The sequence below is a fragment of the Cibotium barometz genome, chromosome 35 (genome assembly GCF_041138505.1).
Source record: "Cibotium barometz isolate CiBa-2024 chromosome 35, ASM4113850v1, whole genome shotgun sequence".
Taxonomy (NCBI): domain Eukaryota; kingdom Viridiplantae; phylum Streptophyta; class Polypodiopsida; order Cyatheales; family Cibotiaceae; genus Cibotium; species Cibotium barometz.
Genome location: NC_141080.1, coordinates 23,987,313 through 24,005,934, shown reverse-complemented (window position 1 = coordinate 24,005,934; position 18,622 = coordinate 23,987,313).

The following is an 18,622-nucleotide window of genomic DNA, read 5'->3' as shown; positions in this document are numbered from 1 at the left end:
CTCTCTCTCTCTGTGTGTGTGTGTGTATGCTGGCGGTCTTAGATCATCAGCTTTCGCATTGCTAAATGGTGAAAACCCCTCTGCCATGTACATACTATAAGCGCTTGCAGCTTGCCTTCGCGTGCCTTCCATCACTCGGTGATGATCACTGATTCACCACACTCTCTTAGGTAAATTCTTGCATGCTCCTGCCGGCTTCTCACAGAATCCTAAATTACAGCAGAGACAGAGGGGAGAAACCTGAGCTCGCAGAAATCGACGCCATCGCAAAATGCATGAACTTTGAAGGGGAGTCAGGAAAGTTACAGGTGAAAATTGATGGGCCGTGCTCGCGGGTGGTGGCAATGATCGGGCAGTCACCTGTGTGGCTCTGGTGGGTGGGCAATGTACTACTATAGTGTGGCTGCTGGCAGCCTAGCACATTAAGGAGTTCAGACTCAAGACATTTCAAATTTGAATTTAAAGAGAGTTAATCATGTGATTAAAGAGGACTGTGCCATCCTGAGCAAACTCCTCATCGAGCATGCAAACTCGAGTTCGTTCTGGCAGGCCCCCTCCCGTTAGAGTTTTGCCTCTCTCTTCTGAACGTGTTTCCCAAGGGCTCCACGTGTCTGCAGGCTTTGGTAATCCCCTCTCTTGCCATCGTCCCCCCCCCCTCAGATGCATGGGCACCGAGTGGAGGGGAACCCACTCTGAGTAGGCTTCATTAATCCCCTCTCTCGCCATCATCCCCCCCCCTCAAATGCCTGGGCATTGAGTGGAGGGGAGCCCCACCACTTTGCTCAGAGCTCAGGGCACCAGTTGGCTCTGGGACTGCGCTGCCATGCCCCTCGGTCAAGAACACGCATGCTACAACATTTCAACAGTTCGTGCAATGGTGGCCGCCTACCATGGATGGGAATCGAGAAGCGATGCTCAAATATGAGCAAGTGCTAGAGGACTTCTTGGACACCAAAAAACAATTGGAAGACTCTAGAGCTCGAGTGAAATATCTAAGTCTGATGCTGCTGTGCAGAAGCAAGTTGAAAGAAGATGCGCAGAACAACAAGCAAATTCCAGCAAAGATCCCGGCCCCGTCAGGTAATCCCTCTTCCATTAAACCTTTGGTCTGTCTTCTTCTAGATATGGTTCAATCAATGGAAATGGATTGCACAACCTAGTGCTTAATAGGGTTACTGCTTGGTCCTCAGCCTCTGGTTGAGTTCCTTAGGGCCTGGGTCAAAGATAACTGGCTATCCATACACATATTCATGCACTGCACTATAGCAAAGAAATGCTTTATGGCTTTGGCTAAATGCATTCAATCATGGACTGGATACACCCTTGGCTGGAAAAACTTGCTCTTGGAGAAGGCATTGGATGCATTGTGGAATTGTGGGCTATCTTGAGAATTGAAGTGTTATGGTGTTTGTGGTTACATAGACTTGAATTCATTTTTAACAGTAATCATACTAACAGCATAAGGCTGAAAGAGAACATGATACATGCATGTGAGAGATTCATACAAAGGCGATTGAACGATCTGGACACCAAACTTCTTCGTCTACATAAGAAAGCTAATGGAAGGCAAGTGGATCAACTGATACATGCATGTGAGAGATTCATACACAGGCGATTGAACGATTTGGACACAAAACTTCTTCATCTACATAAGAAAGCTAATGGAAGGCAAGTGGATCAACTGATACAGACAATGCAGGAACTGTTGATGAAGAGAGAGTTTGTCATCTCCAAGGATATGATGCTTATGAAAGCACTCTATATGTTGTAACTGTCTTCAATAACTTCTTAATTTAAGCTTCCCCTTATTTTAAAAAAATGAATTTAAAAATTACTAATTAGTACTAATTAGCACTCTTAGTCTCTTATATTAAGGGGTGTATTGATTGTTATCCAATAAATTAAGGTGTATTCTTTATGTTATCTGGTAATTTAAGGTTTATATTCAATGTTATCCTAGAAAATACGGTTTACATTAAATCTAACCCTTAAAATCAAGATTCACACGTCAGTTGAACCCTTTGTCTTTAAGGGTGAAAATTTTATTATCCAAGATTTTTCAATCTGGGCCGAGAAGTTTACACTGTGAACTAAGTTTTTGTGATCACTGGGTAGGATACGTATTTGTTGGGGGTAACAAGAAGAAGTGATCTAACGAGATACCCTCGCTAGATACTTACTAGCATTGGAGGAGGTAGGTACATATTGATTATGGGGTAAGATGAAGCTTATACTAATAAATAATAGCCCCACCAGTCTACCATGTATTATTTGTACTAAATATGACACCTAACTAGTGAAGTTGTGTTTATGAATTTAATTCCTACACGTAGACTAGTTTTGATAGAATTGGAAAAAATTAGAAATTGGGCATGTGGAAGCAACCATTGAGAGGTATTTTTGCATGAGGGTGCTACCCTAGATGAGAGCAAGAGCCTTGTATAAAAGAAATAGCTCAAATCTTTAAAAAATGAGCGAAAAATCGTGGGTTTCTATCGCCTGGTTTCATGGTTGCTGCCACACAGCCGGTACACTCCACCATTAGAGGAGTCCTCTAGTCAATTTGAAGCTTATATCATTGTTTATCTTGGGTTAGAAGGGCTTGGCCCAATTGTTTGTGTAGGCAGAGAAATGGCAAAAGACCAGTCCGACAGATCTGCGCCATTTTCTGCTTGTAGAGGAGGAGATTTGCTAATTCCTCTTAGCTGTGTATTAGCCTAGGGTTGAGCAAGATTATCCTAAAAGATCTTGGATAATGGTTTAGAGGACAAGAAATGCTAAGGATTTGAAATTTGGGCCACAAAGAGGAAGAAAGGATAAGATGAGATTAGTAACTAATTAAGTGATTAATGAAGAGGTTATACTAATATGAGTTAAAGCTAAGCTAATGGGGAGCTTAAACCAAGCTCTGATACCATGTTGATATTCATGGATCAAGCTCCCTAATGATAATCATCTATCTAAATAGATCCTAATCCTAATCTAATTACAATACTAATCTAAGGTGGATAAAAATTTTACAATACTCATGGTGATGAGCGTGTGCTAATTAAGTTTAGACTCAAGTTCAGTTAGGTTACAAGATGGAAACTTGTACTCATAAAAAGACTTAAGATGTTGTGCTTGTATTCCAATGCTTCAAATGTCCTCCTTTTATATGAGTAAAGTACAACCGTAAAGCTATGATAGCTCATGTGGGATAACTTGGCTAGGTGACTTGGCACTCTAGCATCACTCATTTCAACAATATGGCCCTTATGGCAAGTGATGATAGAGTACGCGAAACAAAGCTGCAACCATCCCACACCTCCATGTGCAACGGTACAATACTACAGAAAGGACACAAGAAGACATTAAACATTTTCCAATCATGCAAAGTTGACTATGCAAAACAGTGTCCCATGGTGGCGAAGAAATTACCTCAGTGCATAGTGTCAAGGTCTCGTAATAGCCATATGGGGAGGGATGCATCATAAGAACTTTGCTCAATATCTCCAAGTAAGAGACACGACAATAGTGCTTCACCCAACCAATAGTGTCTCCTATTCAATGCAAGGGACATGAAGAAACAAAGTAATAGAAGGTACACATTTGTAAAGAGGCTGGGATTGTTACCTCCTATTGAGGCCATCACAAGCAGTGCTCCAGAATCCAATAGAGTGGAAGCTGCCAGTGAAATGCCATAGAGAACATGGATTTCTTAACATGTGGCATGTCACACCCACCTACACAAAAAAATGTACACATAACGCAAAGGAATGGAATTCTTAAAGACGTAGATTGAAAGGCAATCGAGACATGCATACCAAATGGTTGTGATGGCTCTTCTTCCCACACATCCTGCGTGCCACACATCTAGGTCACATGGCTCATGTAAAATTGGTCAACTTATTGGACCCTTGCCTTAAACCAAACATAGGCAAGGAAGGTTTACAAATCAAGAAAAAATGGACACAATGTCCCTTGTAAACTCAAAGAATTTTTAAAACCAAGACAACAACCATAAGCCTTTCAAGGCCTCACGCTCTGCGTGGCATACAATAGTATTATATGAAAGCCTCACTGACCTTGGAAAATAAAGTGTGGTCATGTGCACAAGGTGTAATAAACATAAAATCAAAATAATCTAATCAACAATATATTATCCACACTCACCTCTTTGCTCCTTGGCCTCAAACAAGTTCTTTTTCTTTGCTAAAACGTGTCCGTTTGCCATGTTGAGCCACTGAGGACAATTTGCTATTTCCCACTCTGTGAGATTTTCCATCTCTTGAGGGTACATATAAGTAGCCTCCTTTGCAACATCTATCCACTTCTTCCTAGACATTCACTGGGATCGATGCAATATATCCTCTCCTTCAAAATCAAAAAATACCCAGAGAAAGAGCACACATATAACATAGCATGCACAATAGTTGAGTATTTAAACATTGAAGGACTAGTGTCTAAATAGCCGAGAATTGAAGTTACCTAAATACCAATCTCAGAGAGCGGCCAATTGCACTAATTTCTTGTTTTTCCTGGCCTTGTCAGTTACTCCCTTCTCCTTTTTCTCTATCTGTGTTTCTAGAGGAAACATGGCCTTTCTTCTCTTCAATTTGATTTCCTTATAGTATTCTGAGAAGGACAAATCCATAGGTAACACCAAGCCCCCTGGAATATCAACAAAGTCCCTCAAAATGTCTCTTGCCAAATGCAAGATATTCTCGAGCAAGACTTCCCTGCGTATCCAACTACAAGAGAACAAAAGATTAGCACATTATCCACAATGATCAATTCATACGAGAAACAAGTTGAGGATAAAAGCACTCATTGTCTATAGAAATGATCACCACGAGCAAGGCGATACATGTCTTTAGTAGCCCTACTTTCCTCCAATAGAGACAACCATAACACCTTTTCTTCCACACAAGGGACTCTACCTCCTTCTTCTCCTCCTTTTGCAGCTCTTCTTCGCTTATTGTCACCCTTTTTAAATCAAGCTTCTTATTCAAAGTATTTGTCATTTGAACCTATGCAATCATAGCCATTGATTAGGTGGTTAAAAAATCACATGAAGGAGAAGCATGGACAGTCAAACAGTGATTGCAAAGTACTTACATTGTAAACAAGCTTACATTGCAAAAAGTACTTACATTGCAAAGTACTTACATTGTAAACAAGCTTTGCTAAATATCGTTGTGTGTCAATGGATACCAAAAGGATCACCACCCTCGGATCCCTTTTCAGCAAGTCATGCATGTACGAGATGACTGATCATCCCGCAAGGTAGTGGGAACCAAGGCATTTGTATTGATACTGAGACAACATAGCATGTCAGTTCCCATTAATTTTTTACATTTAATTCACTACAAGGGATCGGGCTCATACCCGCGCTCCTAGCCGCTAAAAATGACTTGTGAAAAAAAGTAGCGGGCTCGTGTATCAGCGCGTGTATCATCGCGGCCACAGACATGCGTGTAAAAGCGCGTGTATAGCACCTCTCAGACGCGCTTATACACGGGTGTGTAGCCACGTTCTTTTTACAGACGCGTTGATACATGCGGTTATACATGCTTTTTTTTATTTTAGACGCGCTTATACACGGGTGTATAGCCGCATTCTGTTCAGTTCAGATGTATCAGACGCCTTGATACCTGCGTTTATACACGCGTTTCTTTAATTTAGATGCGCTTATACACGCGTAATTTTCAGTTTTGATGCATTAATACACGCGTATTTCACAGAGTATTCGCATAGATACACGCGAGTTTTAGCAGTTCTGACGCGTTTATACACGCGAACAGAGAGCAAAAAAAAAATCCAGAGAGTGCTATTTGGTGCCTGAATACTGTTCCAGCATTCCAGCACCCAATAGCACTCTCTGGATTTTTTTTTTGTGCATTAGACCATCCCATTAGACCATCCACGAAGAACATATGCACGAGGGAGATTAAGACAAGAACGACATGAATGCATACATTGTCAATACACGATTCAAGACAGACATGAATGTAATACTATCGATCAATCAATTCAATATTACTATCAAAATTTCATACATGTATACAAGGGAGTCCATATCTCGAAGTAGCCCATGGCTTCAGTTTACAAAAAAATATATACAATCACATCCTCAATATGGAATGTGATACTATAAGTCTGAGTACTACTCAGACCCAGATGATGACTCGGTGCTCCCTCCATGCTCAGATGAGCTCACATCGGTCGGAATGTCCGATGAGTAGTGCTCACGTCCACCCTCTGCAGTGGCGGCCGGTGGATCATCAGCAGCTTGTGCCTGTTCAAGTAATATATAGTATATAAGTATATATATATGTAATTCAATAAACCAAAATCATTCGTTTAGAATTTTCAAGTACCTGTCGACCGTATGGTCTCATGGCCATCTCAAACTGCGCGTCCGTAATACGTCCCTCGGCTCTGAAGATGGCCCACGTGTCACGTCTGCTATGCCGACGAGCATACACAGTATCGTGGGTTGTGGGCTTCCTCCCCGTAACCCGTCGCTGTATCATAATCAACACAATTTGTAAGATTAAAACAATCATAGAATCAATGAATTAAGTAAACAATCAAATAAAGTGGCAAGATACTTACGAACTCTGCCTCCCATGACTTGACGCCGCCAGATCCGAAATGCGAAGATCCAATGGTCTCCATCTGGATCCGTCGTGCCTCCACATGCTGCCTGCTCTTCACGCCACCCTCTGCTCGTTTCTTTGCCTCCTTCCACTCGCGTTTGTGCGCAGTGGCAGGTTTCTCGGCAGGATAGCCACCCGCAGCTACATTTAGCCGGTCATCGTACGCGAGTTTTTTAAGGTGAGATCTTTTATTACTTAAGATCTCCCTTATTCGCGTCCTTCCCCATACATCCGAGAATGTAGCATGTGGGGGACTGGGGTACCGACTATGTACAGCCTCTATCACCTCCCCAACTAATCGGCTATTTTGATCTTTAAATTTAATAAAATAATTTCTATATGAGTTTGATACTACCCCACGCATGTACTCCATTACCTCCCTCCCCCTCGCATCCATCACTATCCCGCCCCTATCCGTCACATCATAGCAGACCACTCTCTCCATCTCTCTCATCTCCTCCTCTTCCGAACTGTCTCCTCTAACTCTTCTCCCTCTATCTCCTCTCTCACCGCGTGCCCTACTACCTCCCCCACCTCCCCCACCTCCCCCACCAAAGCACCCGCCGCATCCTCCACTCCCACTCTTCCTACTACTGCGGGTGGAGTCACGACTGGGGGATTGTCTACGTGACGGTGGCTGTGAGCCCTGACGTGACGGTGGCTCTGAGGGAGCACGTGATGGTGGCTGTGAGGGTGTACGTGAGTGTGTCTAGGACGAGGTATGTCTCCTCGGTGGACGTGGAAGAGGAGAAGCTGCATGCCGTCTCGTCGGACTCGGAGGAATAGACGGCACTGGAGTGCCCTGGATACTCGCGGTAGGGATATAGACACTAGGCAGGGAAGGAGGGGGATGGGCATACATATACTCTGTAAGCTCAACCGGACCAGGATGGCGCCCAAAATGATTCAGCATCTCCATCAGCCAATTGCTGTACGCAAATGGATCGGATGAAGAACCTGGAATATCCATAAAGAACCTGCAACAAACATCTTCATGTACATCATGGGCTGTCTCTTGACTCACACAAATATCATCATTCAAGTCAGTTGTGTTGCCTGCAAATCATGAATTCTGAAACGCAGTCTCGTGCAGAAACGCGTGTATACACCCGTCAAGAAACGCGTGTATACACCCGTCTAGAAACACGTGTATATCCGCGTGAACAGACTCTGCAGATAGATTACACGCGGTTTTACACGCGTTTCTACACGCGACCTGCGAAAAAAAAATTTCAAAAGGACCGACCCCCGACAAAGACAAAGTGTCCTTATAAAAGGACCATTGTCGCCCCTGTCAGGATCATTCACCCAATCGTGTGCACAGAAGCAAAAGGACGGAGACAAACCCAAAAAGCAAAGAGCAAATAGCATAAACAAATCTGAGGAAAGAGACAAGGCACAGGACAAAGTGACTCACCTCTGAAAAAGTGAGTCTTCTCTGCTCCTTCTCTGCTCCCTCCTTCTCCCGTGTGTGTGCTCCTTTCTCTGCTCCCTCCTTGCTGTTGGAAGAGGCGAAAACAGGCGAAAACGCAAGCAGTGTTGATATGTTAGTTCAAAATCTATATTTGGGGAAGGCGGGCTATTTTTAGTTTAAACATACCGTCGCGTTTATATTCGCGTTTATATTAGCGTGTATATTAGCATGTATGATATTTTAGCTGCGTTTATACACGCGTTTTGCAGAAATTACCCGCGTTAATACACGCGATTTTTAGGAAGTAGCCGCGTTAATACACGCAATTTTTAGGAAATAGCCGCATCAATACACACGATTTTTGTGCTTTCATTAAAAACATATTATGATTTTGTGTTTTCTGGTTTGTACACAAGATGTCATCAACCTCTTCAAGCAGTTCTGGGGAAGATGAGACAATGCGTCATCGTAATCGCGATGTGTGGTTGGGACAACGGATCATGTTTTGAATTAGTGGTTTAAGGTTTAGGATTTAAGACTAATTATAATTGATGATATTGGATGCAGGCTATTATCAAACATGCTTCCAAAGGAAAATAGACTACCCCCTCAAGAGACATAGCGAGGCGCTATGTGACATCTCTTGGAGGACTGGATTATGATAAAATACATGCATGCGTCAATGATTGCATTCTCTTTCGTGGGACGCATAAGGAGGCTCTACATTGTCCCACTTGTGGTGAAGCAAGGTACAGAACAGATATGAAGAGTTTTGATGTACCTCGTAAAGTCTTGTGACACTTTCCTATAATTCCTCGCATCAAACACATGTTCAAGTGCAAATCCATAGCAGAGCTCATGTCATGGCATTCCTCACATCGATCGGATGATGGCATGTGGAGAATTCCCGCAGACACTCCTGCTTGGAATCATATTGAAGATGAGTGGCCCAGCTTTAAAACAGAGCCCAGAAACTTGAGACTTGGCCTGGGTATGGATGGAGTGAATCCATTTGGTTTCAAAAGCACCGCATACAGCGTGTGGCCAGTTGTGTTGTTGAATTACAACCTTCCACCATCAATGGCGATCAAGAAGAGACATCTTATGTTATCCCTTCTAATTCCAGGGAAACATAAAGTCAAGCATATGGATGTTTATCTTGAACCACTGATTGATGAGTTGGAGAAACTATGGAGAGGTGTTGCGGTGGTGGACATTAGTAGGCCTCCCTCCTCTCGACACTTCGACTTAAAAGCAGTGTTGATGTGGACAATGCATGACTTTCCAGGATACAGCGATTGTTCTGGTAAGAATTCTAATTACCTCCCTACTCTATTACTATTGGCTATATATATTAATTAGACGGTTTGACTTTATTATTCTAACTTTTATTTATATTTTAACAGGTTTGAAAACATCGGGTAAACATGCATGTCCTGTTTGTGGTCCTTCGTTAGTACATGAGTATGCTGACGGTTTGTGTAAGACTATATTCGATAATCATCATCGATTTCTCCCCTCAGATCATCCTAAATATGTTGCTAGTAAGAGTAACATTCCTCCACAAACACTTCGTGCAAAAGATTGGAAGCGTATTTGGGAGTCTACAACTATTCTTCCTCCAGATGGCATGAACAGGTATAGTGATGTTTTTTCAATCTTGTTTTGTGTAGTCTCTAATTGGATTAAAGGTCACATAGAGCAATCCCTTGTGTAGGTACTCCATTTTTTTTCGGCTGCCATATTGGACCCATCTTAAGATCAACCATCTTCTTGATCCCATGCACATCTTCAAGAATGTGGGATCTGGTATTTGGGAACATATTATTGGTAAACGAGACAATGTTAGCGTACGTGAGGACTTGCGGGTCGCAGGACGTATGCGTCAAGCTTGGCCACGAGAGGTGGGTGGGCACATTCGTCTTCCGCCTGCACCATGGATTATATCAAAGAAAGAGGAGAAGCAGGTAAAGCAGGCCATCACCACTTTGCGTACTCCCACTGGATGCATGAGATCATTGAAGGGAGCCTTTACAACCACTAAGAAAAGAGGCGTTGAGCAACTATATGGGTTGAAGTCCCACGATTGGCACAAGATGCTTCAAGTAAGTGTTTTCCAAGTCTTGTACGTACGTTGAAATTAAATTTTGTAATGCCATAAACCATAAATGTGCTCTTATGTGAGTAGTTCATACTACCTACTAGCATCGACCATTGTGCAAATAAGAGTTTGAAAAAATGTATTTATAAGATGGGCGAGCTTGTGAGGTATGTAAAACCCATGCTCAGATCACCCTTCATTATACCTTGCAAAATGAACGTGCATGAGGTATAACGTACTATTTATTTATTTTTCAGATATATAATCAGACATACATTGATAGGACTTTTTGTTTTCCACATAAACCATACATTCATATAAAGAAGAAAAGGCATATATCAAAGCATTGTAATTATAATCATACATACTACTACAAACAACCTCACCTACACAATAATGGAGAGCTACATGACATATAAATGTGTCAATAAGTCATGTTCTTGCATTTATAGCAATAGAACACAGCCAAGATTTCCAAAAAAAAGAGCTATAGTGCAAACATAGTCACAAAAAAACATAACAACATCAAAATCCATCACCTACATAATCCATAGGAAATAAAGACTCATAAAGATAAGTCCAATCTCTCTACAGCGCTACTCCAAAGGTGGACCATACACCACTTTCATCAAGCACATTTTGTATGCACACGAGTCCAACTCTAAGCATAAGCAGTGCCAAAACCACCCCACACTAGCTAAACCAAGGCCTCCACAACCTACAAAAATATCGAGTACCAAATATGACTCCATCGTGAATGTGGAGCAGCCACCTACATATAGTAACCCCAAGAATTAAAAAACCCACATATCTTCATGTACGCGTCTATATTCTCTCACAAATGCTTAACGAAGAAAGTTGTTTCACATACCTAAAAATAACACGCACGTTCTAGCACCTTCCCGAATGGATACTCCATCCACCATCGTACGGTCTACATCTCCACATGTCATAGTCTCCTAAAGAAAACTCCTTGTCGCGGGAACATATAATGAGACACCTTCTCTCCCACCTCTCTATCATAGCAAGGAATAGGCATATCGGCATGGTAGAACAAGCCTACAATGAGGTCAATTACCTACACACTACCAAAATTATCATAGTTCAAAATGATGGTCTTCAATGAAGACACCATCAAACATACAAAGATAACTTAACATAAACAGACCTCCTCACCAGTGCCGGGATGCATATATCCTCCGTTGCACATGAGAGTCCATGTATAATGGAGTTCAACCCACCTCTTCTTGCACACCTCAAAACCTTCCCAAAATGTTGGGCAAGGCATAAAGTAACTAGAAACCCTTGGTTTGCAAGAAACTCTTGTGCCAAGTCCACAACTCCCTTCACGAGCCATGTAGAGAAAACATTCCACTCAAGAATCTCTCTCTCAATGCCCTCTACAATATTTTGTGTGGTGCAAAAGAGAGAACAAAGTAAATAGAGTATCTAATCATGTTTATTATAGAGCCATATTTCCCAGAAGATGGAGTAATTAATCATGATTATTATGAGGTTAAGTTCTCCCTCCTCTTTAAGTTCTTTTCCAATCAACTAGCTTGTCCATGTGACTCTATTTCCCAGTTTCAAAAAAATCCATTTGTTCATATAAATCCAAAAAGCTCCTTATATTATTGATGGGGGCATGCCCAAAAGGCATTTCTCCTATCCTCCACTGCAAACATGTATATGGGGCAAGAAGCTAAGGTAAATTTCCTCTTCACTAGCTTGTACCGCCCTAAGGCCCTAAGGGAAAAGCCCACATTATTCCTTTCCATTAAAAAAACATGCATCTCCTAGGGGGGATATCTATCTTCCATAGTAACTGCCATCTAGCCTAGAAGGCCCCCATCCCTATTTAAGGTTTAAAAATCAAATAGCAAATATCGATGTTATACATGTGACAAGTTGAAGCCCATGTAAGTAGCATGGATGTAGGCTCTAGAAGCACAAAGACCTACATATACTCTCCAAAAATTACTCCATGTGTGGTTAGCTTCAAAGAGTAGTAAACTAATCAAGTTTTCAAATTACACCACTAGATCACATATTGTAAACTACAAAACCCCTACTTTCATTCTCCCCTACTCCCTTATCCCCCCCCACGTGCGCGGCCACCTACATCCCCCTCATCGCCTAAATTATAGGCTTAAGCCCCTCCTTCCAAAAACACCCCTCCCTTACACTCACGTGATACTTTAAGATATGGCTTTTGAATCCCTCGTGGCCCCCATTTAACACTCCATATTGTATTATAATAATGTGCATTCTAGTTGGAAGCATAACCTTCTTTGTATATTGGTGGAAGATAGACTTACGGGGGAACCCATTAAACCAACACTAGTCTTTCAGCCATCTCTTCTTATTGTTAGCTGTGGAGATTTGGATATTCACTATCAAAACCAAAACTTGTCTAATCATCTTCTATCCCTCTCATTGGTCTCAAAGAATTTTTTCAGTGAATATCATCTCTCTAACCTAGTAAAAGTCCCTCCCATAAGCCACCAAAGTATATGAGGCCATAAGTCATCTCTCTTATCATCTTGTAAAGGTCCCTCCCATAAGTCACCAAAGTATATGCGGCCATAAGTCATCTCTCTTATAATCTTGTAAAGGTCCCTCCCATAAGTCACCAAAGTATATGAGGCCATAAGTCATCTCTCTTATAATCTTGTAAAGGTCCCCCCCATAAGCCACCAAAGTATATGAGGCCATAAGTCATATCTCTAACCTTATGAAGGTCCCTCCCATAAGTCACTAGAGTATATGAGGTCCTTGTTATTCAACCTCTTGATAGTAGTTACATTAAGGGTAGCTAAAGGGGGAAAAAGCAATTCGACCACCACCACCAAGGTAAGGGTCACCATGTGGTTACGTAGGTTCATGGAGTAGAGAGAATATTAGGCAAAGATGCTAAGGAAAATAGGAAAAAGGGGCCATAATCAAGAGCAGAGGCATTTTGCAAGCTCTTGATTGGGTGGATAAGATTTTTTTATCATGCCCCTATCAAAATTACAACCCCTTTTTGTAACTTCTTAGTCAAAATGAGAACATGGGATTGGTATGTTGGAATGGCTCTACTGCTGCAGGCACAAGTAACTCTTTTTTCTTTCTTCAAATCGACATTCTTAAATGATCCTTGTTTTAAATTAGTTGTTGAGTTCTGATTTATAGGTAGTATTTTCCTTTACAATTCTAATGAGAATCTTGTTTTGGATGAGAAAGACATCTTCTAGGTAGGTAAGGAAAAAGTTATAAAACTTCAACTGAGCTAGATTCTATGTGAGACATTAAAACGTAATTCTAGTCATGATCTCTATAGAAGCAGGGCTAAAACTTGAAGACATACCCTAATCTTCAATTCGAAGGTATACCCAAACCTTCAATTTGAAGGCTAGGGTACAACCCCATAGACTAACTTGACCTTCCAAAATTAACCACACATACATGTTTGTCTAAAATTTAGAGATCCTTCTTTTGTAACCGTATTTTTTAAGAGGCCTTCTCTAGAAGGTTTGAAGGGATTTGAAATTTTGATGTGGCATGAAGGCTTCAAATTTCAGTATAGTCTAGAAACTAGAAACAGTTTATTGCCAAGTAGTTCACTCGTATAATGGTCATTAGTGATACTTAGATCTTGAGACCTTGAAATAATATTTTAAAATGAAAAAAATGTGTGAACTACTAATGTCATGCCAAGCATGTGCTGGTAGCGCAAGGACTTGTGTCGTCACAGCTAGCGAGAGAGAGAATCGCAACACGAGCTCACTATGGGGATGGTGCCCGAGAACTTGACTGCTGATGAACACCAGCTCTGCAGATGAGCTTGAGGCCCAAGCTATTTCTATAGTTACCTCTTGCTCACACCCAATGATATTTTCGTCGGATGTTCAACAAGAGATGCCGCAATTCCATGACTTGCCTCTTGCCTAGAGGAGGAAAAGTGTTTTACAAACCACGGAGCATGGCATTAAATTAGATGTCGTAAGGAGGTGGTCCTATATATAGCATGACATGTAGTTGGATGAACAACATCACCTCCACCACCATAAACAACAACAACAAGAGCTATTTTACTGAGGCATATATTTTCCCCAAGATCCATTGCTTTTTCTACATACCTTATCTAGCTACCCTAGAGCTACATTGTGCCATTGATGGTTTCGACCATCTTCTATTCTGTGGTAGCTCTCCTGATAGTAGCCATAGCTCTCCTACAATAACCATATGGAAGCTCTCCCCCAACAACCACAACTCTCTTGCATAGCCACATGAGAGCTTTTGGGCACACTAGAGAAGAGGCATAATTGCTCATGAGCTCCCTTAAGATTCCTCATGCTTCCCATGTGCAGTGCCACATCATGTCAAGCCACATTGGCCTCTCAGGATCCTAGTCTCTTAAGTCCCATTATCCAGAATCTAGCACATAAAACTTAACATGTGCCATTAATGAGCTCCCTCAAGATAGGGCAACATCAAGCACCTGTGAGCTCCTTGAGCTTTCATATAGTAGTAAAATAAATCCCTAAAAGAAACTTACATGTCCAAATGCCGCAGGTGTGACCAGGATGTTGCACACAGGTAGCCACACAACAGTGCAATGTCAATTCTTGATGTGCTATGGGACTTTCGGCCTTTTGGGAGCTCCATGCACATGACTACTACCCGTTGCTTTGAGGTAGGTGTTGTTTCTCGTTGTCTTCTTGTGCTACTATTCCCACAAGCTCATCGATGTTCTACAGCAGACCCATGAGAGCAGACCCATGAGGTGAAATTCGATTACATATGTTGATATGCTATATTCATTGATCACAAGCCCTTAAGTCACCCAGTAGTAAAAGAAAGCCCTAACAATTCTACAAGAAAGGGGGACAATTTAATTGAATATAATTTTTCATGGATTCACCCTTTTGTCTATAATTTATCTTATCTCCTAAGGCTATGTGCAAAAAATTATAGAAATCTTAATTAATGATTTAGGCAAGAGTATTTATAAAAACTAAGTTTAATCTCTAAATATCAACATCTAATCACAAAATAACTCTATGGTAAAAAGGGAGCAGAATTCCTATTAAGTTATTATTTTTTGCTTACTCTAATTTTACAGAGAGCTTAAATTAGTAGGAAAGGGAAAATTTAGAAACAATTGGAATTAAGAAGTCAAAAAGGATAGCTGTAATTAAAATATTTAAAAATTTGAATAGGTCAGATACTTTGAACTAGACTAAAAGTTTTCATGTAGATGAAGGCTGGTAGGTGAGGATGTAGAGCTCCTTAATCCTCTCAAACATCCATGAGCTTTGCTTCCTTGTAGTTGAAGCCAAATAGCATAATAAAGGTTTTACTATATGCACTACTACTATACTAGCTAATGTCTTTGCATTGAAGGTTTCAAGTATTGCTATAAGAAAGAAGTAAATGATATAAATTTGGTGGCTTCTAGCTTCATAAAATAGGCATGGGAAAATGAAGTGGGAGGGGTCCCTTTTATAGCCAACTAGGCCCCCTAGTGTAGACTACCAAGTGTATGGTCAAATCTCAATGTAACTCAACTAAATGGTGGGTTTAATTAGTTAAATGGTGGGCTAGGGACACCGTTAAGTTCTTGTCTAGTTATTTGTGGACTAGAACTAGATTTTTAGTGCCTCAACTAAGGCTTAATCATATACATGCAAATAATTCCAAAATGAACTACTACAAGAGAGAGAACAACACTAGTTTTCCCAAAACCATTTTCACTTTTCACCAAAAACCATGGGAAGTTTACCACTTATCAAGTAGTTATGTCATAGTACACACTATTACCTCTCTATATGTTGTTGTTAATAGTGAAGATGATGTTGATCTATGCAATGACAGAGGGATTTTTAATGATAATGAGGAAAGAGAGATAGTTAACCTTGAGTGCACACCAACAATTTATTCAACCTTAAGGAATGACCTGCCAGATATTGATGATAGTGATGATCCTATAGGAGACCTCCCTGAGGGGTCAGACGGTGACATTTTGGACTTTGAGAAGATGGACAAAGATAGACATATGAATATAGACAGTAGGGTAGATGATCCAAAGAAGAGGCAGGTCAAGAGTGTTTTGCCATGGATATTGGAGTTTACAAGTGCTCACCCCTTAAGGAAATTGATTGATAAATCATAGGGACCATATCCTATTTCTGAGTTACCAAGGGAGTATAATGGAGACATTTTGTTTTAGCTCCTACCTACGTACAACCAATGTAAAACATGGAGTAGAGATTTGATCATCATATATGGGAAAAGGCCAGAAAGAACAAACATGTCTATAAATTGTATGTTCGCCTGAGCTATTGCATGGGTTCACTGGAGTGTCATAGGGTGACATGTCAATACTACTTACACAATAAGAAGTTTAATGATTCCTACTTTCATGGATATTTGAACAAGCACTCCCCCCTATGTACAACCAATGTAAAACGTGGCGTAGAGATTTGATGGTCATATATGGACAAAGGCCACAAAGAATAAACATGTCTATAAATTGTACTGTTCAGCTAAGCTATTGCCTAGGGTCATTGGAGTGTCATAGGGTGACATGTCAATACTATTGAACAATAAGAAGTATAATGATTTCTACTTTCATGGATATTTGAACAAGCAGGTAAGCAAAGGACTTATGAGAGAAGAGGAGAGGACAAGAATAACAAGTCATTATTGTAAGAAAGTTGTTTCTTGTATTACAACATGCAATTGTATGATCTACTATGTGCTACCTGAAGAAGATTAAGGCATGACATGCGTGGTGGTGTACGTGGGCAAGCACCACCATGGTTTATGCACGTGGGCGAGCACAAACATGGGGTCCAAAGTGGGACATAAAGAGCAACTCTATTGAAAGGATAAGGAAATGTCATATGTGTGTGAGAAACATAAAGAGGCATTTATTATAGGAGATGGATATGATTACATTCTGCAATTAAAAAGAAAGTGTTTGTTCCCATTTCTCCATGGTAGTTGGTTTCCTAGTGAAGGTGACCATGATGACAAATGCTTTCTTTTCAAAATGCCCACAAAAGGCCCAGGATCAGGGGTAGACCTTGTGAACCACATGCGTCTAACAGGATAAGGGGACCTGTGTAATGCATGGGTGCATTTTGATCATACAAATAGAATTAATGGGTGGGAAATAATGTCATGTTCTGTATACAACATGAGGTACAATTTGTGTGCTCTCTAAACTTATGAAAAGTTTAAGAATATGTTTTAATGTGACTAATGCATATACTTTTGGTATGGCTTGAAGGGATTGATGGTTATTTCTATTTGTGAGACAAAGGAAGAGGATGTAGATTCATTGATCTTGTTTTGGGAGAACCTCAATGTTGTCATGGTTCAATGTGGCCATGCAATGCCTAAATTTTCTAGCTTTCTCTGGATTGCAATTCGGACAGTGTACAATGTGGGGTCCAATAACATACTTGTTGGAAGAGAGAGATCATGTCTTTTTCACTGAAGTAAAGTTTGCAGAAACACACAAAGAAACTTGTCCTAAACGACAAAAGAGCAGATCATCTAAGCATGTGTGAGGAGTGGAGGTTATGTAAAACAATAGAGGATGCATCCAGGCAAGCTAATACAATTAGGAAATGGTGGCAAGATGGGACCGTGTTAAAGGAAAATATTAAAGCATTAGAAGAATAGTTTAAATGGTGGGAAGACAAAATCTCTCGTTTGCGGCAACTGCCTATACATGGATGTATGTATCATGTCATCCTTGCTATTTTTTCCTGAAGTAGATGTTCAAGGAATTTAGAGCAAGGAATTTAGAGAGTATTACTAATCTTTGGATCTTGTCGGATATAATAAAAGTCCTTGGGAGTAGGCGGTCATTCTAAATACAAATCTTTCTAAAAGTGTGCATGCTAGCTGGAGAAGGTGAAAGGAGGAATATTTCATTGTATGATGCACATGTCTTCGATGTGATTAATTTGTATATTTAATGTGCAAAGAAACTTGGATATTTGATTGATCACTATAACAGGACTGGACTTGATTATGGATACTTTTCTCAAGAGAGTTGGTTCTGGTAGCCTTCATGCTTGTTCAGCCTTGTCTCATCAAACAACGTCAAGCCCACAGGCTAGCTAATTCACAAGGAACTATTTGGCATTTTAGTATGCCCTAAGCATATTTATTCAATCCTCAATAATATGTATTGTGTCATGGCAAGGAGTGCTCACATAACCCGATTTGTAGTGTAAATTTTCTAGCTGAAATTTCAAATTCTCGGTTAGAGTTTTGCATTGTCCTTATTTTCTTGGTCACGTTTTGGGGTGTTTTAGCTATACATCCCATCATATGTGTAATTTTGAGGGCTAAATCCCAGTTTATTCATAACATTCAATTTATTCTACATGGTTGAGAAAAAAAAATCGATCACTGATGACCAGCTGAACATTCTTTACGACTTGACAATTTCCACCATTT